Source organism: Emydura macquarii, unplaced genomic scaffold (genome assembly GCF_026122565.2).
Source record: "Emydura macquarii macquarii isolate MOO-44397 ecotype Brisbane River unplaced genomic scaffold, CSIRO-AGI_Emac_v2 contig_3390, whole genome shotgun sequence".
NCBI lineage: Eukaryota > Metazoa > Chordata > Testudines > Chelidae > Emydura > Emydura macquarii.
The window spans coordinates 643,169-652,923 of NW_027133527.1; the positions used below are offsets into that span (position 1 = coordinate 643,169).

A 9,755-nucleotide genomic window follows, 5' to 3' on the forward strand; every position below is an offset into this window, starting at 1 on the left:
GGGCTGTCCCTCAGCCCCCCAGGTGAGCATTTAGTACAGCCGGAGGAGCAGAACAGGCAGATGGGCTGGACCCGGCGGTGACTCCTGGTTTTAAGGCTGACGCGAGCAAGGCTCATCGGGGATGACCCTCTCCACAAAGGATCCTGGGCGGGTGGCAGGAAATGATGGATTGTCCTAAATAACCCAGCGGATGGTAATGGGCCATATGTCACCCTAGCCCAGAAGGCGAAGAGGAGGTTAGCAGGTCACTGACCTCCCTCGAGGGGTTTTCACTGTTCATCCTTTGAGAGTCACTCATAAGCTGGAAGCACGAAGCGGATGCGGGGGTCTCCGTGCTTCCTTTGGGGGAGCAGCTGCTGGGGAATCTGCCCATCATTTGCGGGTTGCAGTGGTGCCCCAGTCCTCCTCTGCTTCACCCACGGCCCACCGGGCCATATGCCAAGAGGACACAGAAAACAAGGCCCGCCCTAGCAGGAGTGACAGCACTCCCCTTCCTTCCGGGCCGCCAGGCCCATCCTCTCCCCAAACCACAGCTAGGTTTGATGCTTCTCCAGCTGGGCGGTGTCCCCTTCTCCATGGCAATGGCCGGGGGAGGGTTGGCGTTTCGTGCGGTGCTGCCACGGATCCGTGGAGGACGATTTCAGCATTCGACCATTTAGCGCAGAGTCGTGCAGCCTTGCAAACCACTTCCTCGCCTGTTTGCTGCCCGGCTTTGATCTCTTCCCCCTGGGCTTTGATCAGGTAGGAAGGCTCAGGCCTGGGTCCCACCACCCCAGGTGAGGGGAATCGTTGCCCAGCCGCCTCGTTTAAAGTGCGGTTCTGCAGGGGCGCTGGAACAATTTTTACCGCAGAGGTGCTGAGAGCCACTGAACCAAACTGTAAACCCTGTCGAGAAGGGAAACCACTTCAAGCCAAGGGGTGCAGCGCACCGCCACCACCCTCCCTAGTTCCAGCACCTATGTGCTTCTGTCTAACCTGGGCTGCTCACTTCATGGCAGAAAAAGGCCCAACCCAACACCTAGAACTTGGGGGAAGTTTGGATCTGGATCCCAACGCCGGAGCTGTAGTTCGGAGACTCACATCTTGGGCTTCCAGACCTTCTCCAAGCCAGGGAAGGTGGGCTGTTGATATCCTGGCTATTTCCAACAGCTTTTCCACTCCTGTTCCTTTTACCTGGTCCCTTATACCCAGCATCTCTGGGGCAAGGAGCAAATAGATCCTAGGTAATCAACAAGCCTTAGCGGGGAGGGGGAGATAAAATATCATTTTGAGCTCCCAAAACCCATTTCCTTCTGTGTGTTATTTTGTATTTTCCTGATCTAATAACTAATTCCCTTTCACTCGCCAACATGTTCTGGATCCCTGGTCATAAAGGTGAACAGCAAAGCTAATAGATAAGATTATGCACGTGTGCGCACACACACGCACACACACACACACACACACACACACACACGCCTCATGCAGCTGTTTCACAAGGCTTTTCCTCCTTGTTCTTTACATTAGATATAGCAGGTCCTGACTACTCCATCTTGCCTCAGAAACTTTGGCAGTTTTTGGAGGGGAGAATGGGCCAGCTAAGGAAAGTCATGCTTGAGTCCCCAGCTGAAGGAGGAGAGGATATTCTGTGGGTGTGATAGTGCCATTGTCTTTAAGATTGAGATTAGCTGACTGTTTTACAGCTGAGTTTTCTAAATGCTCTGTAGAGATCGAGATCTAGATACACAGAGCTACACACACATTTGCCGTAGCATGCAGTGCACTGCATGAATCATCCTCAATCATCAGAGACATTCTACATCCAGGTTCCTTCCTGTATGTTAAGACTGAAAATCTCTGCAAAGAAAGGTGCAGCAAAGGGTGCGGGTGACTCAGCCTAGCGCTCTGTTCTCCTCATATCCCTGCGTGTGCGTTAGAGTGTATGCCCCTCAAGCCCTTTAACTGTCATCGAACTGACTACGTGGAAACAGCGAACAGTGCTGGCAAGCTACTGAGCATTCAGATGACAGCACGGGCAAAGCACCAGTGGTGCGGCAGGCGTGTTTTTCTTGGAGGTGTACATGACTCTCACTGAAATAACCACTGCACACAGCCCGTTTCTGTGCTAGCTGTTCAGATACTGTCAGTCTGGGGAGGGCTGCGCAGACCTCCGCGGCGCACAGCTACAGCCAGCAATGCCAGGGCAGCTGTTGTTGCCTTTGAAAAAAAAGCAAGTGTGGTGTGCTTAGTGATTAACTATGGGCTGAGAGACCCATTGGTGCCAACTGGCTGAGGGCATAAGGGATGCATAGGAGTTGACAGGGATCCCCTGGGTCTGATGCCTACATAACAGTGTGCTAAAGGGTGGACGTGAGGGCTCTGCCAAAAGCTAGTCACACACTGGTCAGGCTAATCATTGTGATGTGTGTGTACAGCTGATACTGAAGGAGTTACGTATCTATACTAAAACCAACATTCATAAAGTAGGTAAGTTAAGACAGCTCACAGGCAGGTGATCAACAGGCTTTGTTCAGGCAGGGGGTAGGAGACACTTATCTCCCTGGCTGACCATTGTGTATTGTGTGTCTTACAATGTAAATCTATTTGCATACAGAGCCATTGGCTAATCAAGATTGCGAAGTGGAGAAGAGATCACACACTCTGCAGGAAGGAACACCCAGCGGGGTGTGGGTGCATGTCCTGTTTAGAACTAGGATCAAAAAATGAGTCAGGAGATTGCCCATGGACAAGGATATCCTTCACCTAGGGGACACGCAGCCGGCGTGCTTGTCCTATCAATGGGGGATCAACGCCAGTGGGGTGTTAAAGGCATTGGGTGAGCTAATCTTTGCGGCACAGGGACACGTCTTGTCAGTTAAGCCTAGACTCTAGAAGCCATGTTATGATTTTGGGTTAAATGTAACCTATTGTTTCTCATACTTGCTGTTATTTGAATCTCTGTTCTTTCCTCTCGTTTTCACTGTGACCGAATCTAAGCCCTTTGAGTTGACCAGAGTCGTGATGGGGGGAGACGAGTAAGCTGTGGTGTACTGGGAACAGCGGATCTGGGAAGCGAGAGAGTGGCCATGGAGTGGAGGCTGGATGCTCCCGGGGACGCTGGGTGGGCATGGAGCGTGCCTTTTGCTTGCCTGCAGAGCAGAGGGACAGCGGGGCCCTCGTAGGCTGAGAGGGGAGCACTTGTGTTGCCCGGGCTGGTGGAGTCAGGGAGCTGACCCCTGGCAGGTACACACAAGGCCTCCTCCGGCTAAGGGCAGGTGGTAGCAAGATGCCGCCAGCCCTGAGTCCCTGGGAAGCATCGCACTGCCTCCTGTAGACAGCCACTTTGGAAAACCTGGGCTGTGGATTTTAAGGTTCATCCAAAAGACCCAAACCCACTAACCTGCCTGATATTCAAGAGATGCCTCCTGTCCACTCTCTCCTTCCTTCTCTGTACTGTCCTCCATAGACCTCATCATGCTTCCTGACAGCCTGTGTCTCCAGCCCCTTTGACAGAGGGCAAAATGGAGTCCCAGAGAGATTAAATGACGCACCTCAGCTGATGCATTGAGTGGGAGAGCTGACTCCAGCACCCGTGCTTAATGTGTAATGAAAGAGGTGCCAGAGCTCCAATAAATAGGTGCTGGGGTTCAAGCCATTTTTTTGACATTCATAACTGATGCAGCAAGCCCAGAAGTGCCGGAGCTACAACTTCCCAAGCCCTGGCATAAATTAAGCGCTGACTAGAACCCAGCTCTCCTGGCTCCTGGCCCCCACTGCCCCACATCCTTTTGAGATCCATGTGGAGAAAAGGCCCCGTGTAAAGGTAGGTTGCTACATTACTCACACAAACAGTCGCATGAGCAACTGAGTGATGCCCAGACCAGGCCCTGCAGCTAAGATCTTAGGACGGTGTTTTAGGCTATGACGAAGCAGCGTGTCAGTGACTGCACTGAGAGATCTGCCTGGCGGCGAGGCGCTGAAGCTGGGGGAGGCGGGTGCGTGCAGAGGAAACGCAGTGTTGGTGGAAGGAAGCACTGGAGTATCGGGCAGATTTCCTGTGGGAGAGCAGCCCCATTTCCTTCGACACCACTCCCTAAAGAGGTGTCTGGGGATGCAGCATGACGAGTCAGCACGGCATGAGGCAACCGCAGGCACTGGTGACGCAGCGGGTCCTCGGAAAGCCTATTGCTGCTGCCAGCGAGTTTTATAGGCTTATGAGAAAAATACCACGGCACATTAATGGCCAGAAATTCTTTGGGGGATATCAAGTCACTTCAGGACATAATTCACCTCTCTCCGTGTTTGACCACAAAAGCCCTTTGTTCTATGGCAGCAGCTGGGCTTGTTTTGCAGCTGACGCTGTATTTATCATCGAAATCCTGTCCCAATACCCATCCCACCCTAGCTGGATGGGGCCAGCACTAGTGTAACAAGCTGGATCTAGTACAACTGGGGAAGCTGAGACACAGAGCTGTTAAGGGATTGATCATGAATATCCACCGCACAGTCAGGAACAGAACCAAGAGCTCGTGGCTCCCGCTCCTGTGCTTCAACTGCAAGACCCTCATTCCTCTCCCCCTAAGCACCCCTTTGGGGCGGTTATCTACGTATGCACTTGTACGGGTGCGTATGGCAGGCGTCTCTGCTCAGCTGTGCTATGCAAAACCCGGGCTGGGTGCGTTTTCACTAAAATAAATAACTACATCTATGTCTGAGCAGGCGTGCTCGCATGTGCATGGCTGCGTGTTTGTGGGTGCACCGCTGTTTCCCCGGTATGTATTTTCATCGTTCGGCCTACGTTTATCCATGCAGAAGAATGCACACCATTTTGGTTTGGAAATACGTCTACAGGAGTCAGGTCTCTCTTTGGCCTTAGTATCCAGCCCGTAGAGTATGAGCAAGATCGGTGTAGGGGTATGTGCTGCATGTGTGTACATATGTTCTCGCTGTGTGTGTGTGTGTGTGTGTGTGTGTGTGTGTGTGTTCTCTGCTCTGTGTTCAACGTGCAGGCACGTTTGCACATCCAGAAACATTTGAAAAAGGCACAACAAAGCTACAGGGAGAGAAAATAAAAAAAGGAGAAAGAACCAGTGTCCCTGTCCCTCTGTCCCCTGCCCCCACCCCTGGCTGTTGACATGGCGTGGCGCTGTTGTGATCCTGTGCTAGAAGCTGGGAAGGAGGAAGGGGAGAGAGTGGGTGGGATGGACAGTAATCGGAGAGGCCTCCTTTTTAATTCTGACAAATGCACTCTTTTCACTGGGGATAATGAAGCCATCCAGCTGGAACCGGAGATAAGGGGAAGCCAGTACCCGCAGGGATCTGTGTGGCAATGAAGTGGGAAATCTCCCCTGGGGGAAAAGGGGCCCTCTCATGCCTGGCTGATTCCAGAATGCTGGCAACAGAGTAATGGGTGCAGGCCCCCGAAGGCAGAGTTGGGGGAGACGACACACAGAATGAATGCTGGGCCCCAGGGCAGGGGTCATGGCGACAGGTGGACATCCCCTCTCTAGCCCTGGGGCGCAGTTTCTAGGTTATGGAGGACAAGGCTCCTTTCAGTAACACCTTGCTAGGTTTCTCTAGGTAGCTGCCCAGGAGTGCAGGCAGTGGGCCCCCTGCCAGGATCAGGAGGTTGCTGTGGGTTGCAGAGCCGCTGTCGTCCCCCCCAGCATGTGGACATATAAGTAGCTGCAGCCTCTGAAGCAAGTCAACTTTTAACTTCTAAGCCTCTCAAACAAGTAACAGCCCAGGAAAGGTGATACACAGAGGAGGGTTTCATCCTGCTACCCATCACCTTAGTATCTGGCCACCTCCCATCAAAAGCAGATCAGCAATAGCAAAGTCTCTAGTGGACTTCACCAGGTCTCTGCTCTTCTCCTGCCTCCCCCTCCCCCAGGCAGAGGAACTATTGCAGTGGTGCTGCGCACAGGGTAGGAGCAGGATGCGGAGTGTCTTTCCGAGGGCTGCAAACAGCCTGCAGCAGAGCTCTTGGACCCTGCCAGGCCTGCATGCAGGGAGATTTCATGGGCCGGGCAGGGATCAGTCACTGCATAGATTCCCCCATCATTTCTGCAGCTTGTGGAGGAAGCCAGGTGCAGCCACACGGGCTAGAACAACTGCTGCAGAGCAAAGGGCTTTTTCCCATCCCAGGTTCTCCAGGGCACAGTCCAGCTAGCTGGTTCTTAAAGGGACTTTTTTTTTTTTTAAATGGGTGGAGAAGCTGCTGGTCGTAGTGAAATCCACTCCCTGGTTACTACCCCGTCCTACCCACATTTCCTACCTCAGAGCGGCTGGGGGTCAGCCCTGCTTTCCCTTCAGATGCCTGCTCTGTTGCTCCCACTCAGCCAGACCTCTCCTCTCTCTATATCCCATGTGCCCAAGAGCAGTTCAGCCATGCTCACCCCCTGTTCCAGCTGGAACATCAACGAGCATTTTGCCTGGCTCCGGTCTGAGCAAGGACTTTGGCATTTGGCTCACTGACAGATACTGCAGCGAATACACACGAAGGCGCTTTCAGCCCCGGAGCACCTGCCCACGCTACCCAGGCCAGCTCCCGGGAGCAGACACCAGGAATGAGGTTGGGGAGGGGGCCTGAAGTGGTGGAGGGACTCCTGTCACCATCTGGATCTCTGTAGGTGCAACATCCACAGGCTCCTACGCCCACCTGATGTCTCCTGCTCTGAGCACTGCAGCATCTGGGAGGCCCTTGGTAGCCAGTTGCTCACGTAGCTTGCCACACTGCTGCTGCCGTGCATCTGGAGAAGGGCTGAACAGGGCATGGCTTGGGGGAAGACACTCAGACTTATGTTCTCCCTCTCAACAGCAAGGGAAACAAACATTTCTCCTCGGATGATCCCCTGGCCGGACTCTGCCAGGAGCCTCTCCCGCTAGCAGCAGACTCACCATACCCTGTATCCTAGCTAATTATTTTACTCTTATAAGTGTCTGTCCACTCTCCAGCCTCACTGAACCACTTGTTTTAATTGCATCCCAAGGCAGTGAGTTTCACAGGTTAATTATACAGGGGGTTAAAATGTGGTGCCTTGTAATCTGATCAGGCACTCCTCCCCTGACCTTGTATTGCTGGGAAGGATAAACAGGAGGCTCCAGATGGCCTTCGCATTGTTTCCCCGGCTCCATTAATCTCCTCTCACTCCTCTTCCCCAACTCACTAGCCCTAGACTTCAATTTCTTTGTGTAAAGCAGCAGCTGATTCCCTCCTCCACATCCCTCTAAGTCATTTCCCTTGCTCTCTCTCTCCTCCTGCTCTCAGGCAACCCCCCTTGAAATGAACGGGACTGCATGGAGCTCCTGGAGGTGTCATTCAGCCCATGGTTCTGTTCTAGCCTTCAGGGTTTCCTTACAACCCTCCCTGCTCTTGCTTAAGCGCAGTAACTTTTTGCCACCCGCAAATGTGGCTCCCTCCGTATTTGTCCTCTCTCTCATGCCCTTAGAAACTATAGGGCCAAACTGTGTTGATCTTCCCTGGAGCAGGAGAAGAGCTGGATTGGCCGAGCAGAGGGGCTGAGGCATTCTGCCTGGGCAGGACAGTGACCCCGGTGAAGGAGGGTGCTGCATAGCCCTCCTTCCACCTGCTGGCAGATGCTTCTCCAGTCCCTACTGCCCTATGCTAGCAAGGCTGCAAGTGGTGGGTGTTAGCCAGGCCTTTCTGGAGCTATGGAGGGTCAGGCTCACTAGCCTGTGCTGTGGGGCTGCCAGTGTCCGCATTCCTGCCCTGCATCCGAGCCCCTCTCCACCCCAAGCAGAGCAAACTAGGATGATCTACCTCGCTGTAGCCCGTTCCGCACCTAGGCCCGGTCTCTGGGGCTACAGCAGCATGCAGTCCATAGAATGGATATCTGCCCGTGCTGCGCCATGGGCCAACTCCACTCCTGGTGTCCCACTGCAGCCTGGGCGCAGAGCAAGCCGCTCCTCCCCCACACCAGGAAGGCACCCAGTGAGGCTACCCTGGGCCCCTAGTTTACCTTCTCAGCTGGGGGTGGGGGGAGAAAAGGGACTCAGCTGGAGTGGCGCTCTGTCCCTGTCCCTCCCACTCTCTGCATGCTGGGGAAGCAGCACACCACCCTGGAGCTGAGCGCTGCATCACACGGGTTGTGCACTCCCCACACGCCCCCTCACCTTCTCCCCCTCCCAATCCCCCAAGGCAGAAAAACATCCATTCTGCAGCCAAGGGCCCCTCCACAGCCATGGAGTTTAGGGCAGGATTTGAACCGTGCTGTTCCTTCATGCAGTCATGCACGTACACAGCTTGAGAGAGGGGCCTTTAAAGAGAAAACTAACCCCCAAACCCCCTGTGCTAATCACGGCAACTCTCATAGAACAGCTAAAACCACTCTAAAATTCTAAAATTCTCTTTACAATGATGTATTTAAAGGCGCACCAGAGAGGAGGACACTGGAAGTTGTGACCCGGACCATGCGGTGGTGAGAAAGAACTGGAGCCGGGTCTGTTAGCCCCGTTCTTTACCCCCTCAGAAAACACCATGACTGAGGCGAGCTAGGGTACACGTGCGGACCAACAGACACGACTTTCACGTTCTCTGGCTCCGGACACATGTATTCCACCAAGGGTTACTCACTAGGGACGGTCATTCAAAGAAGTGAGGGGGCGTTTTCAAAGCGACCCTGCAGAGCCAGGCTAAGAAAGGGAATTTCATTTTGTAGGGAACTTTGATATTTCAGAGTCTGATTTCATTCTCTTTTGAAATACCTCCCCCACCAAACAGTCTCCCCAAAAGGGCAGGGAGCCCCAACACTGGGACAATCCACCACACACGCTGGAAGCGACCCCCACTCCAAGGCAGTCTGGCAGGCATGCTACCAAGGAGCCAGAAAGCAAACCAGGCAGGTTTCAAAACCCTGTCTGGGTTGGGCTGGAACTTCACCCAAGTGAAGGCATCACCATGAAATGTTCCTAGTTGGACAAAAATCAGCCAATTCTGACAGCTTGTTTGGATCCAAATTGTTCCAGCTAGTTCTAGGAGCCTGTCTGGAACTAGAGACTGAAAGGATCTAGATCATTTAGTAAGAGAGGAGACTGACTACGAGAGCATTATAGGATATAATGCACGGCATAGCCACCTGCTCCTGCAGCCTAGTGCAAGAGACGCTCCACCTCAGTTTCCCTCTTAGAGGTGAGACTAGTCCTGCAACAGGGCGACCTTCCCCCCGGAAGGCCTTATCGACTAGCACTCTCTCTGGTTCAAAGAGCATAAAACAAACAGGTGTTATACCCCTCCCAGACAGCCCTCACCCCTGAAGCACTCACCTGCACTTTCTTCTCTAGCATCCATCCGCCACCATAGACTCCTGAGGCATAGCATATTGCCCCCAGGCCAGAGGGAGAGGGGGGGCATTTTCCAGACTTGAGCTCTCCCAGCCCTTTCTGAAATCATCCAACTCTTCCGCAGCTGGGTCTGATAATTGACTTGAGCCAGCTGATCAGGATCAGGGCAAGGGTAGCTCATCCCTCACATGGGGAGGCTGAGCCCTACTCTCTTAAAGAGCCAGCCAATCTGTATCAGAATACAAGGAGAAGGAGACATTCACTGAAACCCAAAGGCACCAAAGTTAAAGCCAATAAAAAGAGAACACGCCGTTCCCCTGCAGGACTCACTGCCACAGAAGATCATTGATGCCAAGAATTCAAAAAGGGATTGGAAGTTATAGTGATAGTGAGACCATTCACAGCCCAATTGCATTTTAAGAGACAGAACCCCTGGCTGGTATATGATGCCCACTATCTGATGCGGGGAGGAA

The 9,755-nt window shown here is 53.2% G+C and overlaps 1 long non-coding RNA gene across 1 annotated transcript in view; it reads right to left on the minus strand.

The window, feature by feature from the left end:
• Positions 1 to 9,341, minus strand: part of LOC137144117 (uncharacterized) — a 44,267-nt gene extending 34,926 nt beyond the window's left edge. The window contains exon 1 of the long non-coding RNA XR_010917329.1: positions 9,265 to 9,341. This is a non-coding gene — a long non-coding RNA (uncharacterized lncRNA). The remainder of the gene's footprint in view (positions 1 to 9,264) is intronic.
• Positions 9,342 to 9,755: the final 414 nt, after the last annotated feature.